This window comes from Grus americana (genome assembly GCF_028858705.1).
Source record: "Grus americana isolate bGruAme1 chromosome 27 unlocalized genomic scaffold, bGruAme1.mat SUPER_27_unloc_8, whole genome shotgun sequence".
In the NCBI taxonomy this organism is placed as follows: Eukaryota; Metazoa; Chordata; class Aves; order Gruiformes; family Gruidae; genus Grus; species Grus americana.
In genome coordinates this window covers 1-22,419 of record NW_026561303.1, presented here as the reverse complement: position 1 = coordinate 22,419, position 22,419 = coordinate 1, and the positions used below count along the sequence as shown (strand labels likewise).

The following is a 22,419-nucleotide window of genomic DNA, read 5'->3' as shown; positions in this document are numbered from 1 at the left end:
CAGAAACCTGACAGAAAAGAAAGAAGGTATAATAAAAATGTGGCTCGTCTGGCAGTATTTTTTTTTGCTTTTGTAATTACTTGAAGGCATCATTATTTTTTTTAACTGTTGCGTCAGCAAAGCCTGCCAGATGTTAGTCAAAATGCTAGTGGGCTTCAGTGCAAAAAGACTTCTTCCAATGGAAGCTGTCTGAACAGTTCCAGAGACACGGACTCCAGAACTCCACCTATTTCTTCTCTGTTCAGAAAGATCCCCAAACTGGACACTCCTACAGCAGAGATAGAAAGCTTAGCACCATAACCTTGGAACTGTGAAGCAGCTGCTTCTAACTGACTCACAAGGTGAGTGAGGTCGAGGATCTCTTGTTGGAATCTCTGTGGATCAGAAGCATGTGGAGGGCTCTCATGGCTTCAGGAACAAAAGGAACCCTGGATGGGGTGCTGGCACATCTTGTCTAGACGGAGCTTTTGCAAGGAAAGGTTGCACCAGAGAATCCCTGAGGTCCCTTCCAACCTGGTATTCGATGATTCTGTGATTCTGTCAATCCCCATCTTTATTCCTCCTGCTCCCCCTTCCCCTGCACATCGCTCACGGATTCACACAGCCCTATCGATTCCTGCATCCCTCCCAGGCCAGGGTCCCCCTGGGTCACACTCTTGCAGAGTCCAGGCTGACCTTCCTGGAAGTGGTGCCTGTGCTTTCTCCATGGCCCACCAATTACTGTGAGCAGTGAGGCTGGGTTCTTCTCCTTGGCTCCATGTTTGCTCTGTCACGCCTGTGCCTTGGTAAATTTTGGGTTCTGCCTTCCCCTTTTTCTTTTTTTCTTCCAAAAAAAAGGAAACCCTTTTTTGGTTTCCCAGCTGACAGCTCCTGCCCCAACCCCACAGCCCAGGGATGAGCCAGAGGATGATGCTGCCCATCAGCCCCGCTTGCAATCTGCTGCCCTGGAGACTCTCAGGTCCTCCCAGCCCCCTGGGAAATATTCCCCTGCAGTCGACCTTGATGAAGACATGAAATCATAGAGAATCATTGAGGTTGGAAAAGACCCTTTCAGATCATCACATGCAGGGAAAAATGTGACAAAAAATGCAGGGTGAGGGAACAATTCCTAATGTAAAAGTTGGTAATTCAGTGCCTGCCTGGAGAGACAAAACCACAGCCGAGAGATAATGAACACAAAGTCCCACAAAGCTGGGCCACACATGGTGAGGCACGGGGAGAGGTCCATCCAGTGTCTGGAGCCCATGACCTGCCTTCCTGGTCTGTGATGGGGGGTGCCCCCAACAAGGGTGTGGGGCTGGGAGTCCAGGAAGGCACATGGGCCCAGCGTGGGGCTCTGAAATCTCCTGTGAAGCCAGGAGGGCTGAGTCCATGGGGCAGGGAACCACCACCCCTCCCAGAGCAGGGCAGAGGACCCGGGGCTCCAGGCTGCCTCTCCGTGCTCCTCTCCTGCCCCGACACCCCGTTGTGCAATGTGGGGGATGGTGCTCACTGGAGCCCTGGTAAGAACCTGTTTCCGGCTGTGCCTCCAAAGCACCACGTGCCCCAAGGGCTGTCACCGTCTGCCCCTTGCCTCTCCCAGCCTCCTGGGGGGACACTCCAGTTTGCCCTAATCTGCCCTGATCGGGGGCCACGTGGTGGGTGGGAAGGGGATCTCCTTTACAGAGACACCCCAGGCATCCGGGCTCCCTCAGCCGCTCTGCTCATGGCGGTGGTGCAGCCAGAGAGGACCCGGGGCACTGGCAGAGGAGAGGGGACATGGACAGGGACACACACCCCCCCAGAGCATAGCTTTGCTGAAGGGGTTTATTGATCATTAGAGGGAAATGGCCCAGGGCTCCCAGGGGGTAGGGGGGGGTCATCCAGGGATGATCATCTCCTCCTGCCTCTGGAGGGGGACAGGACAGGGCTGTCACCACCAGTTCCAGTCCTGAAAGGCAGAGCCCAGAATGTGCCTGTAACAGACTCCCACCGTGACACCTGCCTTGGTGGCCTCCCCCCCCGATTCTTACCCAGACACACTCAACCCTATCACCACCATCGTCAAGCTCTACATAGTCAAAGCACTCCCTAACATACAGGGCTACCCCACTGTCTCCCCACACATCAGTGGTTTAGACCCCAAAGCCTCCCTAAATCACTGGTTTAGACCCCAAAAGCTCCCTTAGTGGCTGTTTTTCAGCCCAGAAATTTCTGAGGTGGATGTTTCTCACACTAAAAGCTCCCCAAGTGGGTGTGTCTGAGACAAGGGCTAACACCCTAAATGGGTGTTTCTGAGCTCAAAATTGCCCTACATGGGTGTGTCTGAGACCAAAAGCTCCCTAAATGCTTACTTCTCATCACAAAGAAACTTGCTAAATTACTGGGGTTGAGCTCAAAAGCTCCTTAAATTTATGCTTCTGAGCAACCAAGCACCCTATGTTAGTGTTTCTGAGACCCAGAGCTCCCCATATAAGAGGTTTGACCACCAAAACTCCTTAAATGGATGTGTCTGAGCCACAACACTCCCTAAATCAAAGTTTTGGATCTCGAAAGCTACCAAAACACTGTTTCAGAGCCCCAAAGCTCCCTACATAAGTGTTTTCGAGGCCCAAAAGCTCCCTAAGTGGGTGTGTGTATGCCCAATAGCTCCCTAAACTTCTGTTTCTGACCCAAAAAATCTCTACATGGGTGTTTCTGATCCCACAGCTCCATGAAGGGGTCCTCTGAAGCCCAAAGGCTAACTAAATTCCCATTTCTGAGCCCATTTGCTACCTAAAACACTGTTTCTGACTGCAAAATCACTTTAAATGGCAGATTCTCCGCCCCAAAGCTCCTTATGTGGCAGTTTCTCAGCCCAAAAACTCCACAAATCAGTGGTTTAGACCCCAAAAGCTCCCTAAGTGGCTGTTTCTCAGCCTAACGGCTCCCTGCGTGGCACTGTCTGGGCCCAAAATCTCCCTAAATAGGTGTGTGTGAACCCAAAATCTCCCTACAAGGCTCTGTCTGATCCCACAGCTCCATGAATGTCTTCTTTGAATCCCTAAACCTCCCTAATTTGCTGTTTGTGAGCCCAAAAAATCCCTACATGGGTGTTTGTGAGCTGCAAGGCTCTGGGGCAGCCCGGGCCTCTCCTCACGGAGCTGCCCTGCGCCTGCTGCCCCCCGTGCTGCCACAGACCCCGGGGCTGGGTCCCGCTGATGGAGGGGGGTGATTTTGGGCAGGAAGAGCTGCCTGTCATGATCCTGTAGCTTTCTGGGGGTTTAGTTCGGGCACCTTCAGAGCAAGAAAGTCCAACGCCAGAAGCTTCTGTCCAGGCCCTTTCCAGAGGAGTCAGGCCGCCCTGGGAAGGGCCCTGTCGGGGCACAGGCCTCGTCCTGCTGCGCTCACCCAACCCAGCCCGCCGGCCATGGCATCTCGCCCCCTGACCGCAGCTACACCTCAGCCAGCCAGGACGCTGTGCCGGTGGAGACACGGCCTTCAGGAAGGGCCATTTCACCTGGAGCTGTTCTCTCAGCTCTGCCCTCCCTCGGTCCGCTCCTGGGGTCTTGGCCCGCTCAGGGAGGGAGGGGAGGCAGAGGGGAGGCAGAGGACATGACAGGAGGGGAGGGGACAGGAGGGAGCTGCCCTGGATTTGCTCTGCCTTGGCAAGTCTTTCCCAAAATGCGGGTCTGCCTGCGCTCCAGCCACAGCCCTGGGCGGCAGGAGCTGCGTGACGGGAGCCGCTGGCGTCGGCCGGGCCGGCACCTGGCAGGAGACAGGGCTCTGCCCCCGGTCACACCGCCCGTGCTGAGCCCAGCACCCAGGGCCTTCCTCAGGCCTCGCCTTCCCCCGGGTGGTGAGGAGGAGAGACTGTTTCCTCTCTGCTGTGCTGTATTTCCAGCAGACATCTGCTGACTTGAAGTCCCCCACGAGAAGAAGGGCTAGCGAGCGTGAGACTTCTCCCAGCAGCTTACAGAATATGTCAGCCAACTCTTCATCGTGCTTGGGTGGTCTATAACAGACTCCCACCGTGATACCTGCCTTGGTGGCCTCCCCCCCGATTCTTACCCAGACACACTCAACCCTATCACCACCATCGTCAAGCTCTACATAGTCAAAGCACTCCCTAACATACAGGGCTACCCCACTGTCTCCCCATACATCAGTGGTTTAGACCCCAAAACCTCCCTAGTTCACTGGTTTAGACCCCAAAAGCTCCCTTAGGGGCTGTTTTTCAGCCCAGAAGTTTCTGAAGTGGATGTTTTTCACACTAAAAGCTCCCCAAGTGGGTGTGTCTGAGTGAAAAAGCTCCCTAAATGGGTGTTTCGGAGCCCAAAATCACCCTAAATGGGTGCCTCTGAGACCAAAGGCTCCCTAAATGGTTATTTCTGATTACAAAAAAATGGCTAGAAGCTCCTTAAATTTATCCTTCTGAGCAACAAAGTGCCTGATGTTGTGTTTCGGAGCCCCAGAGCTCCCTAAAAAGAAGATCAGGATGCCAGCACCTCCCAAACTCAGTGTTTAGGACCCCAAAGCTCTCTGAATGGGTTTCCTGAAGCCCAAAAGCTCACCAAATTGCTGTTTCTGAGCCCAGGAGCTGCCTAAATCAGTGCTTCAGAATGCAAAATGGCTTCAAGTGGCAGTTTCTCGGCCCCACAGCTCCCTAAGTGGCTGTTTCTCAGCCCAAAAGCTCCCTGGGCTCCAAAAATCTCCCAAAATAGCTGCATGTGAGCCCAAAATCTCCCTAAATGGTTACGTCTGATCACAAAAACCATGCTGAATTACTGGCTTTAAGCCCCAAAGCTCTCTAAGTGGGTATTGCTGAGCCCAAAGTTACCTAAACTGCGCTATTGAATCCCCCTGCTTCTACAGTACTTTTGGGGGAACATTTGTGCTCCCGTATCCACGATAAAGTCGAGTGACTCTGCTTTCAGGGCCTTAAGGGAGATTAAAAGGTTGCTATTCTTTAAGGAGAGCCGGTCTTGGTTTAGGGACCCTGCTGGCTCCTCTATGGTCCCTGCCACACCTTTCCCTGCTCCTGATGTTGTCCATCCATTTTTCTCAGTTCCTGTCTCAGGGGACTGTAAGGACACTGTTCCTGCGGCTTAAGCAGCCCCTCCTTTCCCGCTCTTTCCTTGCTTTTCTGCTGGACTATCGCTGCTAATTGAGCATAGGGTACCCCATCGATTTGGCATGGGGGCACCCCCAATTTTAAGGCTTAGTGAAACAGTTCTTTACGAGACACTTGCCCAGAGCCCCGACGTGTTTTCATTTGTTGGGTGCTTCCCTGCAAAAATCCTCCAACTTTGAGTAAGGTAACAGCACGTGTTAACAGGTCTGCCCGTGAACTTACTCAAGGAGGACCTCAAAAAGGCAGCATTACAGTTTTTAGCGCTGAGGGAGTTTCTCGCAAAAGTTGATTTACACCCTTATCGCTCGGAGCTGTCAACCACGGCTCAGGGAATCTCCCTGTCTGGGGAAGACGCAGACAGCCCAGCAGCCAATTTTTCTGAACGGATGCTTGCCGTGCCTCCCCACCCCACTCTTCCCCCACCTTGTTTTGTCTCCTTGTGGCCACCAGCTGGTTCCCAAGGCTGGGCCTGGCCAGAGGAGGGAGCAGAGGTGGGGTCTCTCACGGGGTGGAACTCTGCTCTCCTGGAAGCCAGGGCTGTGCTCTTGGCTTTTTGCCCTGCCCCCTCCCCTCCCCATCCTCAACTCTACCACCTCAGGGTCACTGCAGCCAAGGCTGCCGCTGCCTTTCAAATCCCCAACCACTTCTTCCTTGTTCACCAGTGCCAGGCCCAGCAGAGCACCTCTCCTCCTTCTTTCCTCCACCACCCCTGCCAGGAAATGTGCACTAGAAATCTCCTGGATCGCTCCATCCCTGCTGGATTTGTCCCTCCAGCAGACACCAGAGTGGTTCAGGTCCCCCACGAGGACCAGAGCTGTGAACAGGAGGCTTCTCTCACTGGTTCTTTCTGTGCTGGTTTCCCGGGGAGAGCGCGAGCACCACCTGCATCGTCCTGCCTGTGTGTTGGGATGTGCACGTGTTTGCGCTGTGGGGTGTGTGTGGACTTTATTCCCTCCTGCCCCTGCGAGCAGTTCTGGGATCACCCGTGGGGTGTGTGTGTGCAATCCCTTTAGATGGATCCATCACCAGGCACAGACCAGCCAGTCCAGATGGGAACAGCTCCAGACCTCTTTATTTTGTCTTTAGAGGTGGATCTTGGCAGCTGAGAAGCCTCCAAGCGCCTTCGCTAACAGCCACCGCTCCCGGCACCTTCCCCTCTGCTGCGGTACCAGCATCTAGTTGTAGGGAGGAAGAAAGAAAAGCAAATGATTGTATGGACAGAGAGAAGGCAGAGAAATCCTGCAGGCGTAGCTCAGGCCACCCATGATGGCATCTGCTTGCGATGAAGCTTCAAGGTGTCACTTCAGTGGGAGAGGCCCCTGATGCCCAAGCCCAGGAGAAGGTCCCAGGTGCAGCTGGTCAGCCTGGGGCTGAGTCAGGTGGAGCTGAGACCTTGGATGTCCCATACAGGTGTCCGCCCTCGGGGCAAGGTGTCTTGGGGCAGGACTCTGCAAGGGAAGGACGTGCTCTCTGTTTGGAAAGGGGAGAGCCAGCCATCACAGGGATCCCTCTGTCTTCAGACAGGACTTTTACATCCCACATGGAAAGCCAGTTCTGGGTGCCCAGGCAGTGCCCCTTGGGTGTCAGGGAGGTCCAGCCCAAACCCACCCTCCAAAACCCGCTTCTGCCGCATGAGGGCTGTCAGAGAAATGCCCTCTTTCCCCCCAGGGCTGCCCTCCGTGGAGGGATGGGCCTTGCAGCCGGAGGAAGCACCGTGCCTTTTTGGAGATAGTTACCAGGGGAGCTGCCTCTGCCGCTCTTGACGCCGCCTGTTGTTCTCAGCGACGTGCCTGAAAATGTTCCTCCGCGCTTGGTGCGGCTCCAGCCTGTTGAGGACCTGGACCGCTCGTGGGGAAAGGTGGCTGCAACAACAGGGAAACATCGTCCCTCAGCATCTGTCCTACGCAAGCCCCGGATGCAGGGACGGGGGACCTGGACATCTCTGCGGGGTCATGGCTGCTCGACTGCCCCAGGCTGTGTCCAGAGCCAGCGCACACTTACTCCGGCTGGAGTCTCTTCAGCTGGGCTGCTGCTGCCATCTCCTCTGCTGGGAGAGGGTTTTCCGCCTTCCTCCACCTCTCGTTGACCTCCTTTCTCCTGGGCTGGGCCGGAGGGTGGGGAATCCAAGGGCCTCCAGTGCCGAGTGCCTGCCAAGGAGGAGATGCTCTCAGCAAACCAGACGGCAGACAGAGGTGCCGTTCCCCAGAGGACCTCTTGAAAGGAGCCTGCAGCAGGACCTGGGAGCCGGCAGACTAAGCACCACGTGCCCGTCACCACGGCTGATGGCTGCTTTTGCCCCTCGGATCCTGCTGCCCATCTCTCCCCCACGGGGATGAGCAGGCAAACCCCTGCCCTGAAGCTGGGTGTCAGTCCTGCTCCAACCCCCTGGAGACCCCCGACACAGAGGGTCGCTGCTGCTCTCAGCGGTGTCAATCACTGCCCGTACCTGGGGTGGCTGGCGATCCTCCCCTGCAGCCCAGGCTTCCCACGCCACCCATTCTGCCTTCGCTTGCTGTCGTCGCTCTTGCCACCGGGTCTTCACTTGCTCCCACTCTGCAGACAGCTGCCAGACCTCCTGGAGGGGACGGAAACGCAGCAGCAGGCAGGATTAGTCTCAGCTCCTGCAGCAGCTTCCTTCGGCTCTGACCCGTGGTGGTGCCCCTTGCCTCAGCCGGTCGGTTGGCAGCGCTTTGCCCCTACCAGGTCAGGGGCCGTGGAGTCACGCCAACGCATGGCGAGCACGGCTGAGTGACCAAAGACCTCCACTGCCAAGCGCCTAGGAAGGACTTGGACATTTTCCATAGCCCCTGGCCAGAATAAAGTGTTTCATGGCAACCTTAGTCTGGAGAAGAGGAGGCTGAGGGGAGACCTGATCGCTCTCTACAACTACCTCAAAGGAGGTTGTAGTGAGGTGGGTGTTGGTCTCCTCTCCCAGATAAAAAGCGAGAGGACGAGAGGAAATGGCTTCAAGGTGTGTCAGGGCAGGTTTAGATTGGACATTAGGAAAAATTTCTTCACCCAAAGAGTGGTCAGGCATTGGAACAGGCTGCCCAGAGAGGTGGTGGAGTCCCCATCCCTGGACGTGTTCAAAAAACGTGTAGACGTGGCACTTTAGGACATGGTTTAGTGGGCATGGTGGTGTTGGGTTGACGGTTGGACTTGATGATCTTAGAGGTCTTTTCCAACCTTAATGATTCTATGAGTCTATGAACCCCTGGGACAATAACAGGCGAGAAGGGTGTGTAGCACCTTACTTTTTGTGAAGAAGATCTGAAGGGGGTGACAGGCAGGTTACAAGGAACGCACGCCAAGGGATCCTTTCAGATCGGCTCTCTGCACAAAGAGGCTTTAGCCGAGTCTCAGCGGCACGGTAGTTACAGCAAGGCACAGCACGTACCTGCAGCGCTCTCTTGCAGCCTTCGGAGGACGGGATTGCAGCAGTGGGCCTGGCTGGAGGAAATGGCTCCTGCCTGCCTGCCTCCTTCGTCTTGGGGGAGCTGCCTGGACATGGCGGGAGCACGCTGCAAAGAGACACCAGGAGGAGTCGGCACGAGCACGGGGCAATTTGGTCTCCCACTTTCATCGGGTATCAAAGCTCCCCAGGCTGGCAGAAGAAGCGGGGGAGGTGGGGCCGTTTCCCATGGCAAGGGGGAGCCTTTCCTGAGCCCCATCGGACAGATGGGAGAGGACTGCACCTCAGGTCTGTTGTAAGGGAAAGCAAAGTGATGTGGGGAGCACTCAACGTCCGCCACCTTCCCCACTACGGGGCCTGCGATGGGGCAAAGAAGCTCATACAAAGCATGGGGCCTGTGCCAGGGACCTTCCCGAGTCCCTACAGCCACTGTCCAAACGGGATGTCTCTCCTGCATGGGTGCAAGGACCCCTTTCATCTCTTCCCACAAGGGTCTCACCTGGCAGAAGTCTTCTTCTCCATGTCTGGCTGCCTGGTGCCTGGCCCCTGGCTTGGCAGTACGGGCAGGGAGAGCTTCACGCGCCTCTGCAGCAGCTTGTCAGGACACCCCTGGGAAGCTGGGAAAGAAGGAAGCTCTTCAGAGCAGCCCCGTGGGGAGTGCGTTTTAACGGGGCTGCGGTCACCCAGTGTGGGGCAGGGCCCACCTGGACAGCGGGACCTGTTCCCGTACCTCTGCTGATCCTGTGCTTTCCTGCAGCCTTCTTGTGCCAGGTGGAGAACGCCTTGGCCACCGATCTGCTGATCACAAGGAACTTAAACCTGGAAAGCAAATGGGGACACAGGCTTGAAGAAGGGTGACCCCTGCCCTCTGCAGCTCCCCAGCACTAATCCTCCTGACTGTCGTGCGAGGCACGGCATCCCTTTTCCTTGGTGGCCGTGCACAGGTTTTCTTGGCAATCTGCCCCCAACACCAGAAAATATAGCTTAAGGTCCTCTCCGTGTGCAGCTGGTTCTCTCTGATGGCAATGACGGCAGGCTGGGCGTGAGAAACGCGATCACGATGCCCGGTCGGTCCAGGAGAACGCACGCGTAGCCCCAGATCAGCGTTATTTAACCAGAAACCAGTCGCTTCAGGACTTTGGTTGGTCGAGGGCTGCAGAGGAAAGGCACTCACCTCGGGAACGCTTGGGCAGGCGCAGCCTGCATCCCCCGAGCGGTGGTTGCTCCACCGGAGACCTCTGCACCTGGCATCCACAGCCTCTGCAAAGTGACACGGAGCTGTCAGAAGGTTTCCAAGGCAGTTCTCTTTTGGCTCCCAAAGGAAGCAGACCTGTCTCCCGCTCCAAAAGAAAGCCACTTCTCCAAACCAGTCTTCCAAATCCTCCTCCATGAGCGTTAGCCCTTGCTCTGCTCTGGAGAAGCTGCACGGCAAACGCTGAGACTGCGCAATAACAGTGCCGGGCTTTTTGCAGGGCAAGGACCCAGAAACTCAGAAGAAACTTTCTTTGCTAATGGAGAAGTCAGCGGGGGCGAGCGTGGGGAGAGGTGTTTGACTGGCCTGCCACATCCAGGCTGGCCGAGGGCGATTGGCTTGCTCGCCCTTCAATAAGCTCCCAAAGAACGGAAGCAGCCCTCAAAACCTGAGCAACTTACCGTGCGAAGCAGCGCAATCCGGCTGGCCTTCCTCTCCAGCCCTGTGACACAGTTGTAATAAAACCGCATGCACAGGACGTCGTCTTTGCAGGACAGAACGCCAATGTCCTTGAAGGCAAAGGCGAGGCGCCGCCCGTTCTGCAGTTGGAACGAGTACAAGCGTACGGTCTCTCGCACGCACTCCGCCACCACGTGCTGCGGGAAGCAGGTGGCTCGCGACAGCCACTTGTAGTTCAGCGGCTGGATCTTGACATTGCCTGCGAGGAGGAGGAACATCGTCACTGCCACAGCAGGCCAAATTTCCGTGTAAGATTCGTAACAACATGCCAGGGAAACGGTCGTTTATAAAGCAGCTCTCGGGGAGTGGTTTGTTTTGGGGGAGCTCAAGCTGTCCCCCGACCTTTGGAGGCCATTCCCGACATCTCCCAGCCCTTGCCAAAGAGCAGAGAGCACACGTCCTCCCCCGGACGTGGAGGGGGAAAGTGGAGGGTGGCCACTGCCTTCTCACCAGGGATAACCACTGTAGGGAACACCAGCTCCTCCAGATGTAATGCATCAATGTCCGGCTGGAAGACTGGTCTTCGAACCGCATACGCCGCCTCTTTGCCCTGGAGTTGCTCTCGGAGCACAGCGAAGGTCCCAAGTCCTGTGAGCAGGACACCCTGCCCAGGAAAAAAGACCAAAGGCTGATGAGTGAGTACTGCAGAGATGGGTAAAGTGAAAACTTTGCAACAGGCCCATGTTCTCCATTTGTTTTCTTCCCCTCCTCAAAATACTTGCTCCCATCCCTTGGCCAGAGAAAATCCCAGACATTTCCAGCCCAGGGAATACACCTGGGACTGATTCCCAGCCGTTATCCTTGGTATGGACCCAGCATAATCCCCCGTCTCTCTGCTTGGTCTCTCCACTCTGACCACAGGGAAGAGTGAAGCCCCATCGTGCACTGAATACTTCCTCAGACTAGGTCCAGACTTGATTTTTCTCCTGGTTGACCAAGCAGCAGCTGTGGGTACATGAGGCTGTCTCGGTGTGCGGCCACGATGCTCAGGGAGGGATCGCTCCCCAGCGCCCAGGCTGTCCAGGACAAAGAGAGACCAAGAGGCCAACCCACCTTGTCCAGCTTCATCTGTGTCAGGATGTACGCGGACACAGCGTCCCAGATAGCCACAACCTCTGGAAAGCAAGGGAAAGAGGGGTCAGGCTCCAGGCCAGCCAGCTCACAGTCTCTCGGCAAGGGGGCTGTGCCCCCATTTCACACTGCCCGCCTTACTCTGCTCCCGGGGCAGGGCTGGAGCAGAAATGGGGACGTGGGACGGGCTCCGGATCAGGGCTGTGGCCACCTAACCCCCAGAAAGGGATGGCACCCCAGAGCCCAGGATGTGATCTGCCAGCCTGGCAGCACAAGAGGCTCCAGAGGGAAGGAACAGAGGTTCTCCCAGAGGAGACTAGTTCAAAGTCGAGGGCTGATTTACAGCAGAGGCATTTCCAGCTGCCTCACGAGAGCCCTGTGAGAGCTGAAGGACACCCCAGCCCCTGGGATGCAGGACCCCTTTTCATCCCAGAGCCAGAACCCCAAGAGGTACCAGCTCCCAGGAAAAGCTGGCCCTGGGTGGCCCCCCTCGCCAGGGGACCAAGCCATGCCCATGGGAGCCTGGGGGCTGCGGGCAGCGGGGAGTTCTGGTTGCTACATTGTCCCCCGAGCCGTGTGGGACCCTCAGGCAGGGTTCTTGTGGCAGCCCCCAGCCCTGTCCAGCCACCCCCCCGCAGCTTTTGACAGCGGACAGCCCCAGTGCAACCCTTGGGGAAGGAGCTCCCAAACCCCTTACCCTTGGTGGAGAGCCGCAGGAGCGTGGGGAACGAGCTGCTCAGCTCCAAGCTGACGGCCACGGTGCAGCAGCCCTCCATCGCGCTGGCTGCTTGCCCTCAGCTCAGGGAAAGGGATGCTCTTCGCAGCTCCTCTCCCAAAACTCCTCTCTGACGTGCCTCCGCTCTGCCTGTCAGCGAGGGTCCCCCAGCACAGCCCCGCTGCCTCCTGACCCTGCTCCTGGCTGTGGAGCAGCTCCGAAGGGCAGCAGTGGAGAGCCCCTGAGCAGTGCCCAGCAGCTCCCAGGCCTCGCCGGGAAATGCCAGCACCCACGTGGCGCTGGGGAGACCTCCCTGTGATGTGGGGCATCCCCCTGTGACATCAGCCCGCATCATTTGAAGGTGCATTATGACATCAGGCAGGAGACAGCACAGCTGGGGAGAGAGGAGAGAGATTTCGACTCTTGTCCTGGGAAACATTCAACCCTTTCTCCCCAGTCCTGTTCCAAAATCCCCGTCTGCCCCCTGCACCAACATCTTTTGGCGGGGATGGAGTTAATTTTCTCCATAGCAGCCCGTACGGTGCCGTGTGTTGGATCTGTGACCAAACCAGTCCTGATAACACACCAACGTCGTAGTTATCGCTCAGCAGTGCTTCCCAATGTGGTGGGGTGACCACTGGAGCTGCTCCATCACTCCCCCCCCCCCCGCCTTCCTCAGCTGGACAGAGGAGAGAAAATATAACAAGAGGCTCGTGGGTCGAGATAAGGACGGGGAGAGATCGTTCCCTAATTACTGTCATGGGCAAAACAGGCTTGATTTAGAAAAAAAAAAAAAAATCCAATTTATTACCAATCAAAACAGAGGAATGAGAAATAAAACCAAATCTTAAAACACCTCCCCCAGCCTTCTGTGCTTCCCGGGTTTAAATTTACTCCGAATTTGCTCCCTCCTCCCACCCCAGCGGCACAGGGGGACGGGGAATGGGGGTTGTGGTCAGATCATCACACCTTGTCTCTGCTGCTCCTTCCTCCTCAGGGGGAGGACTCCTCACACTCTTCCTCCGCTCCAACGTGGGGTCTTTCTCACGGGAGACAGTCCTCCACCAACTTCTCCAACGTGAGTCCTTCCCACGGGCTACAGTCCTTCACCAACTGCTCCGGCGTGGGCTCCTCTCTCCATGGGTCCACAGGTCCTGCCAGGAGCTTGCTCCAGCACGGGCTTCCCACGGGCCACAGCCTCCTTCAGGTTCCTCCACCTTGCTCTGGCGTGGGGTCCTCCACAGGCTACGGGTGGAATATCTGCTCCACCATCATCCTTCCTCCATGGGCTGCAGGGGGACAGCCTGCTTCACCATGGTCTTCACCACGGGCTGCAGGGGGATCTCTGCTCTGGCGCCTGGAGCACCTCCTGCCCCTCCTTCTGCACTGGCCTTGGTGTCTGCAGAGTTTCTTACATCTTCTCACTCCTCTCTCCGACTGCAAAAGCTGCCGGTATTTTTATTTTTTTCCTTCTTAAATATGTTATCCCAGAGGCGCTGATTGGCTTGGCCTTGGCCAGCGGCGGGTCCGTCTTGGAGCCGGCTGGCATTGGCTCTATCAGACACAGGGGAAGCTTCTAGAAACTTCTCGCAGAAGCCACCCCTGTAGCCCCCTCGCTACCAAAACCTTGCCACGCAAACCCAAAACACGCAGCATCAAGGCCTTCTCTGTTTCTCACCCTGCCCCCACCAGCGAGTAGGCTGGGGACGGGCAAGAAGTTGGGAGGGGACACAGGCGGGACAGCTGACCCCGAAGGACCAAAGGGACATTCCATACCATATGACATCATGCTCAGCAATAAAAGTTGAGGAAAGAACGAGCAAAGTGTGGGGGGTGTATGTTTGAGGCTATGGCGTTTGTCTTTCCACGTTACTGTTGGAAGCCCTCAACACAAGGAGAAGCAAAAGGTTCAGTTGCCCTAAATTCTGGCATCTGCTGCTATTTCGATGGACCAAAGGAATTTCCCAACAACCTCCAAGAAGATGCCCCCCAGATGTTGTCCGCTCTCTCAGAGTTGCTCCGTTACAGCTTGCAGTGACACCGTTAAAAAAACGTGTAGACGTGGCACTTCGGGACATGGTTTAGTGGACGTGGTGGTGGTGGGTTGACCCCAAAGACCTTAGAGGTCTTTTCCAACCTTAAGATTCCATGATTCTATGATCCTATGATTCTGTGATTCCATGATCCTATGATTCCATGATTCCATGATTCTATGATTCCGTGATTCCATGATTCTATGATTCTATGACGTGTGTTGGGAATCGTTAGGGTTAATAACCTCGCTTAGCACCAGACGTAAAGGAGTTAGTCCAAGGCCGCAAGAGCTGACCAAGAGTAAACTTTCTGATAAAGTTGGTGTTGCTAACACAGAACTCTCCGAAACGGGCAGATGCAAGCAGGATGAGGAAGAAAAGGACCAAGGAAACAATTCCAAGAGAATGAGGTAACTTCAGAAGGCCAGCCCAAGAAAACCAATAGGAATCATAGAATCTTTAAGGTTGGAAAAGACCTCCAAGATCATCAAGTCCAACCATCAACCCAACACCACCATGTCCACTAACCCACGTCCCAAAGTGCCACGTCTACGTGGTTTTTGAATGCCTCTGGGGATGGGGACTCCACCACCTCTCTGGGCAGCCTGTTCCAATGCCTGACCACTCTTTCGGTGAAGAAATTTCTCCTAATATCAAACCTAAACCTGCCCTGATGCAACTTGAGGCCATTTCCTCTTGTCCTGTTGGGAGAAGAGACCAACACCCACCTCACTACAACCTCCTTGAGGTAGTTGTAGAGACCAACAAGGTCTCCCCTCAGCCTTTTACTCTAAGAAGAACTTTTTGGGTGGAAAAAAAGAAGTTGGTTCAGCCAAGCTGAGTCAGGACCTAAGGAAGGGGCTCAGCTCCCCCCGGGGGAACTGCTGCCAACAGGGACCTCACTCTGCACCTTCTGCAAGACCCCAAAAGCTCCTGCCAGCGTGGTGGGATGGCGATGTCGCTTCCCAAAGGAAAGATACAGGGTTTTTTCCCTCTTCTTCCTTTTTTTTCCCCCCTGCTTCCTGCTTTGTGACGAGTCAAAGGTGCCACCAGGTCCCTGCCTGGCCTACAGGTCCCTCCTGTCCCCTCCTCTCCATCCCTGGAGGTATTTAAAAGACACATAGACGTGGTGCTCAGGGATGTGGTTTAGTGGTGGACGTGGCAGTGTTGGGTTAACGGTTGGACTCGGTGATCTTTGTCTTTTCCAACCGAAACAATTGTACGATTCCAAGAAAGAAACGGACCTGTTAGAGCAGGTCCAGAAGAGGAGAACAGGAACGGTCAGAGGGCTGGAACACCTCTGCTGTGAAGAAAGGCTGAGAGAGTCGGGGTTGTTCAGTTGGAGAGGCTCCGGGGAGACGTTCTCGTGGCTGCTCAATAAGGCGGATCTTAGAAGAAAGATGGAGAGAGACTTTTTACAAAGGCCTGTGGCAACAGGACAAGGGACAATGGTTTTAACATGAAAGAGGGTGGATTTAGATCGTCTATAAAGAAGAAACTTTGTACAATAAGGAGGGTGGGATGCTGGAACAGGTTGCCCAGAGAAGCTGTGGATGTCCCATCACCAGAAGTGTTCATGGTCACATTGGATAGGGCTTTGAGCAACGTGATCTAGTGAAAGGTGTCCCTGTCCATGGCAGGGGTGGTGGACTAGATGGGCTTCAAAGGTCCTTTCCAACCCAAACCATTCTAGGAGTCCATCCATAGTTAAGCATGAAAGGTCTTGAATGGGCTGTTGGGCACCAGAAGTGAGGAACAATGGACAAATCCCACTCCCGTCGCTTGAGAAATGGGCGTCATCCTAGAGCAACACCTCTGCTCACGGAAGGCCAGAACTGCAGGTCATGGATGAGTCTCCCGGAAATAATTCCAGCAAAATCCCAAACCGAACCGTCGCCATTTTTCAGGTAGATGTTGGTGCTGTGCTGTGACTCACCTCCAGGAAACGGTTTGCCTCCTCCCTGCCTTGCTCAACCTTGGTGGCCACCAACGTCAGCTCATTCTGGAGTGCCACGAGCTGAGACAAACTGTATTTCTTGGTCTTTTGGTCTGCTGGAGATGTGCTCTCCTCGCTGTCATTGAGCAGTCACAATGAGACGCAGTCTTCTAGCCTAGCCTGGAAAGCAGAGAAGACAACCATCACCGCATGGCCTTTTCCGTAGCTTTGAAGGATCAAAGGACTCCTCATGTCTTGTACCACTCCCCTTGGAGGAAAGAAAAGCCTGTTTTCTGCTGAAAATAATCAAGATTTAACAGAAAACCGGTGGTATGAGATCATACTAGTTGCAAACCCAACTGGAGATCTATTGCTCATGGGAAGATGATTTCAAGAAAGATCCTTTCTCCCCATAACATTAACAAATACAACTGGACAAGAGATCACCTTGAAGACCCTTTACCTTGAATTTTGAAGGTGCCGAGATGGTAAAAAACCCCATTTCTGTTGATGCTTCCGGCTTGAGAGATCAAAGAATGCTCCACAGAGCCATGAGAGTCGTGAACCATCTTTATCCACTCTCTGTTGTCACAGGAATCTTTCTGTGACAGAAGAACCAAAGGGAAACCCACCAACCAGCTGGAAGGACACTGAGCAACACTCCCCCACCCCAAATTTGATGCTGGTGAGGTTTCTGTGACTATTTCTTCTGAGGATGGGGTTTCTTAGGGCTTCTGAGGAGACACAGCCCCAGAGTTGGACTTCTCCTAACACCCCAGAGCATTGGCATGTGGTGAAGCTCTTATTCTCTGCTCTGGTTTTGATGGGGAGCAGAGCATAAGGCTCAAACACAAGAGTTTTGGTAAAACAGAAGCTTTTTTATCAAAATGTGAAACAGGTTCTGGAGTCTTCCAGCCTTGGAGATGCTCAAAACTCAATCGGACATAGCCATGAGCTACCTGCCCTACCTGACTCCATTTGAAGCAGGGGATTTAGATTAGATGATCTCCAGAGGTCTCTTCCAACCTCAGTTATTCTGCGATCCTACACTGTAGACTCCAGAACTCGTTTCCTCCTATTCACACCACCTACTGGGTCTCCTCTGGCTGCTCACTCATGCGTGTAAGGTCATTTGAGATGTTCCACCAGGCTTCCACTCCAAAAACGGCACAGATTTTGCCCAGGTCCTGCAAGACCCACATGGATGTCCTGGAGAAATCATCTTAAATGGCATTAGACACCTACACATGAGCAACTCGGCCTCACAGCAAGTGTCCAAGTGACTTTTGGACATGGGACCTGAAGACTCACCAGCTTCTTGGGAAGTTCACTGTCTTTTGCGATGGCTTCTCTGGCGAAAGATGGAGCTGCAGCGAACGGGTCAAACTCAGCTGTGGGACTCGGGTCTAATCTGATGGGGGCAAAAGCAGCCATGGTATCACGGAAGAAACTCACTGTATCGATACACATGTCATTTTTAGTGGCAGAAATTGATGCCAGTTCCACAAATACGGGGATTTCTGTCTCGTCTGGGGAAAAAAAAGTAAAGGAAAAAGAAAAATAAGAGAGAGAGTTGAGGAATTTCTCTGTTCTGATTCATCTAACACTATTGGATGTGGAGACAGACAAGGACCAAGTGGTCTCCTGTCGCTGTAGCTGATGACTTCCTTCCTTCCAGCCCACCTTTTATTCTGGTCTTGATCCAGGAGGTAAAACCTTTCCTCACACATTCCACAAGTTCCCTCAAAAATTCCAAAACTCCCCTGGGGAACGTCACTCAAAGGTTTTTTTTCACCTTCATTAAGTCTTGGGTCATAAAATCGAGTTGCTTATTCTTGAATTCCTGCTCTTCCTGGACAAAAAACCTAAATAAATAAACAAAAAAAAACCCCAATAAAACCAAAACCAGTATGTGTCTATTGGGAAGAGAAGGAAAGAAGCTCAGTTCTACCTCCTCCTCCTCAAACAAGATGAGATCTTGGCCTCAAACCCAAGTCTTCTCTTGAATTCATCCCTGTAGACCTCCATGATGAATAGGATGCAGCTGGAAGTAATTCCTTCAGCCTGTTACTCAACTTTGAGAAGGAAGGAATCACACCTGATAGGATTTAATGATAAGCCACCACGTGGACTTTCCCAAGAGCAACCAACACAGATGCCCACGTATCTCCTACGGACGTATTCCATCAGGTCATTGAGAATCCTCCTGCAGCTGAAGCATCTGTCTCACAGCATCAATCATGTTGGTGGTCTTCACAGAGAAGGTCAGGTAGTTTTCAATTCTCCACCTGCCATTCAGTGAGCTTTTCCAACCCTCAACCCTTCGCTGTCCTCCATGATTTTAAACTCCTCCAGGAGCTGATTCCTAATGTTGGCGGTAATTCAGTGCCTGCCTGGAGAGACAAAACGACAGCTGAGAGATAATGAACACAAAGTCCCACAAAGCTGGGCCACACATGGCGAGGCACGGGGAGAGGTCCGTCCGGTGTCTGGAGCCCATGACCTGCCTTCCTGGTCTGTGATGGGGGGGTGCCCCCAACAAGGGTGTGGGGCTGGGAGTCCAGGAAGGCACATGGGCCCAGCGTGGGGCTCTGAAATCTCCTGTGAAGCCAGGAGGGCTGAGTCCATGGGGCAGGGAACCACCACCCCTCCCAGAGCGGGGCACAGGACCCGGGGCTCCAGGCTGCCTCTCCGTGCTCCTCTCCTGCCCCGACACCCCGTTGTGCGATGTGGGGGATGGTGCTCACTGGAGCCCTGGTAAGAACCTGTTTCCCGCTGTGCCTCCAAAGCACCGCGTGCCCCAAGGGCTGTCACCGTCTGCCCCTTGCCTCTCCCAGCCTCCTGGGGGGACACTCCTGTTTGCCCTAATCTGCCCTGATCGGGGGCCACGTGGTGGGTGGGAAGGGGATCTCCTTTACAGAGACACCCCAGGCATCCGGGCTCCCTCAGCCGCTCTGCTCATGGCGGTGGTGCAGCCAGAGAGGACCCGGGGCACTGGCAGAGGAGAGGGGACATGGACAGGGACACACACCCCCCCCAGAGCATAGCTTTGCTGAAGGGGTTTATTGATCATTAGAGGGAAATGGCCCAGGGCTCCCAGGGGGTAGGGGGGGTCATCCAGGGATGATCATCTCCTCCTGCCTCTGGAGGGGGACAGGACAGGGCTGTCACCACCAGTTCCAGTCCTGAAAGGCAGAGCCCAGAATGTGCCTGTAACAGACTCCCACCGTGACACCTGCCTTGGTGGCCTCCCCCCCCGATTCTTACCCAGACACACTCAACCCTATCACCACCAGTGTCAAGCTCTACATAGTCAAAGCACTCCCTAACATACAGGGCTACCCCACTGTCTCCCCATACATCAGTGGTTTAGACCCCAAAACCTCCCTAGATCACTGGTTTAGACCCCAAAAGCTCCCTTAGTGGCTGTTTTTCAGCCCAGAGGTTTCTGAGGTGGATGTTTCTCACACTAAAAGCTCCCCAAGTGGGTGTGTCTGAGACCAAAAGCTCCCTAAATGGGTGTTTCAGAGCCCAAAATCACTCTAAATGGGTGTGTCCGAGACCAAAGGCTCCCTAAATGGTTACTTCTCATCACAACATAAACCTTGCTAAATTACTGATTTTGAGCCCAAAAGCTCCCTAAATTTATGCTTCTGAGCAACCAAGCGCCCTATGTTAGTGTTTCTGAGACCCAGAGCTCCCCATATAAGTGGTTTTGACTGCCAGATCTCCTTAAATGGATGTGTCTGAGCCACAACACTCCCTAAATCAAAGTTTTGGATCTCGAAAGTTACCAAAACACTGTTTCAGAGCCCCAAAGCGCCCTACATAAGTGTTTTGGAGGCCCAAAAGCTCCCTAAGTGAGTGTTGCTCAGCCCAAGAGCTCCCTAAATCCCTGCTTCTGAGACCCAAAGCTGCCAAAATATCTGTTTTTAGAGCCCAAAGCTCCCTTAATTCCTGGGTTAAGCCCCACAGATCCCTCAATTGCTGTTGTGACTCCCAAAAGTTCCTCATACTGGTTTTTCTGAGCCCAAGAGCTCCTCACTTTGTTTTTTTCTGAGCTCAAAATCGCCTTACATGTGTCTTTCTGAGTGCAAAACCTCCCCAAATGGGTGTGAATTCTTGGATTTCAGCCCCAAAGCTCCCTAAGTGGGTATTCCTCAGCCCAAAGCTACCTAAACTGTGGGTTTGGATCCCAAAAGCTGCCAAACTGAGTGCTTCTGACCCCAAAGCTCCCTGAACGGGTTTTCTGAAGCCCAAAACCTCACGAAATTGCTGTTTCTGAGCCCAGGAGTTACCTAAATCAGTGCTTCAGACTGCAAAATGGCTTCAAGTGGCAGTTTCTCGGCCCTACAGCTCCCTAAGTGGCTGTTTCTCAGCCCAAAAGCTCCCTAAGTGGCTGTTTTTCAGCCCAAGAGTTCCCTAAGTGGCTGGCTGTTCCTGACCCAAAAAAAAAGTCTATACATGGGTGTTTCTGAGCGCTAAAGTTCAATGAATGGCTTCTTTGAACCCCAAAACCTCCCTAAATTGCTGTTTCTGAGCCAAAAAAAAACCCTAAATGGGTGTTTTCTCAGGAAAAAAAGCTCCCTAAAGAAGTCGGTTTAGTCCTAATCTCGCCGAATTGCTGTTTCTGAGCCCACAGCTCCCTAAACTATGCTTTTGAAGCCCAAAAGCTCACTAAATTGCTCTTTCTGAGCCCCAATGCTCTCTAAATCGGTGTTTTGGATCCCGAAAGCTCCCAAACTGTGTTTTCCAGACACAAAAAGCTTCCTAAATCAGTGGTTTAGAAATCAAAAGCTCCCTAAGTGGCCATTTCTCAGCCCAAAAGCTCCACAAATCAGTTGTTCAGACCCCAAAAGCTCCCTCTGTCAGTGGGTTAGACGCCACAAGCTCCCAAGTGACTGTTTTTCAGCCCAAAACGTTCCTAAGTTTCTGTTTCTCAGCCTAACGGCTCCCTGAGTGGCACTGTCTGGGCCCAAAATCTCCCTAAACAGGTGGTGTGTGAACCCAAAATCTCCCTACAAGGCTCTGTCTGATCCCACAGCTCCATGAATGTCTTCTTTGAATCCCTAAACCTCCCTAATTTGCTGTTTGTGAGCCCAAAAAATCCCTACATGGGTGTTTGTGAGCTGCAAGGCTCCGGGGCAGCCCGGGCCTCTCCTCACGGAGCTGCCCTGCGCCTGCTGCCCCCCGTGCTGCCACAGACCCCGGGGCTGGGTCCCGCTGATGGAGGGGGGTGATTTTGGGCAGGAAGAGCTGCCTGTCATGATCCTGTAGCTTTCTGGGGGTTTAGTTCGGGCACCTTCAGAGCAAAAGTCCAATGCCAGAAGCTTCTGTCCAGGCCCTTTCCAGAGGAGTCAGGCCGCCCTGGGAAGGGCCCTGTCGGGGCACAGGCCTCGTCCTGCTGCGCTCACCCAACCCAGCCCGCCGGCCATGGCATCTCGCCCCCTGACCGCAGCTACGCTCAGCCAGCCAGGACACTGTGCCGGTGCAGACACGGCCTTCAGGAAGGGCCATTTCACCTGGAGCTGTTCTCTCAGCTCTGCCCTCCCTCGGTCCGCTCCTGGGTCTTGGCCCGCTCAGGGAGGGAGGGGAGGCAGAGGGGAGGCAGAGGACATGACAGGAGGGGAGGGGACAGGAGGGAGCTGCCCTGGATTTGCTCTGCCTTGGCAAGTCTTTCCCAAAATGCGGGTCTGCCTGCGCTCCAGCCACAGCCCTGGGCGGCAGGAGCTGCGTGACGGGAGCCGCTGGCGTCGGCCGGGCCGGCACCTGGCAGGAGACAGGGCTCTGCCCCCGGTCACACCGCCCGTGCTGAGCCCAGCACCCAGGGCCTTCCTCAGGCCTCGCCTTCCCCCGGGGGGTGAGGAGGAGAGACTGTTTCCTCTCTGCTGTGCTGTATTTCCAGCACACATCTGCTGAGTTGAAGTCCCCCACGAGAAGAAGGCTAGCGAGCGTGAAACTCTCTCCAGCAGCTTATAGAATATGTCAGCCAACTCTTCATCGTGCTTGGGTGGTCTATAACAGACTCCCACTGTGATACCTGCCTTGGTGGCCTCCCCCCAATTCTTACCCTAAATCATGTTTTGAAGACCAAAAGCTTACTAAATCAGTGGTTTAGATCCTGAAAGCTCCCAAACTGTGTTTTCCAGACCCCAAAAGCTTCCTTAATCAGTGGTTTAGAAACCAAAAGCTCCCTAAGTGGCTGTTTTTCAGCCCAGAAGATTCCTAAGTGGATGTTTCTAAGCCCAAAATCACCCTAAATGGGTGTGTCTGAGACCAAAAGCTCCCTAAATGGTTAAGTCTCTTCACAAAAAATTGCTAAATTTCTGGGTTTGACCTCAAAAGCTCCCTAAATTTATGCTTCTGAGCAACAAGGCCCCTAAGTAAGTGTGTCTTACTTAGGTGATCTATATCAGACTCCCACCGTGACACCTGCCTTGGTGGCCCCC

The 22,419-nt window shown here is 54.2% G+C and overlaps 1 long non-coding RNA gene across 2 annotated transcripts; it reads right to left on the bottom strand.

Annotated features, from left to right (window-relative positions):
• Positions 1-12,013: 12,013 nt before the first annotated feature.
• LOC129200108 (uncharacterized) lies at positions 12,014-17,810 on the bottom strand. Of its 2 annotated transcripts, XR_008574805.1 has the most exons (5): positions 17,654-17,810; positions 17,282-17,499; positions 16,434-16,572; positions 15,971-16,150; positions 12,014-12,395 (listed from the first exon to the last, which is right to left on the bottom strand). It is a non-coding gene; the product is annotated as an uncharacterized LOC129200108 (long non-coding RNA). The 2 variants fall into 2 exon arrangements; XR_008574804.1 differs by having other exon boundaries at positions 17,282-17,810.
• Positions 17,811-22,419: the final 4,609 nt, after the last annotated feature.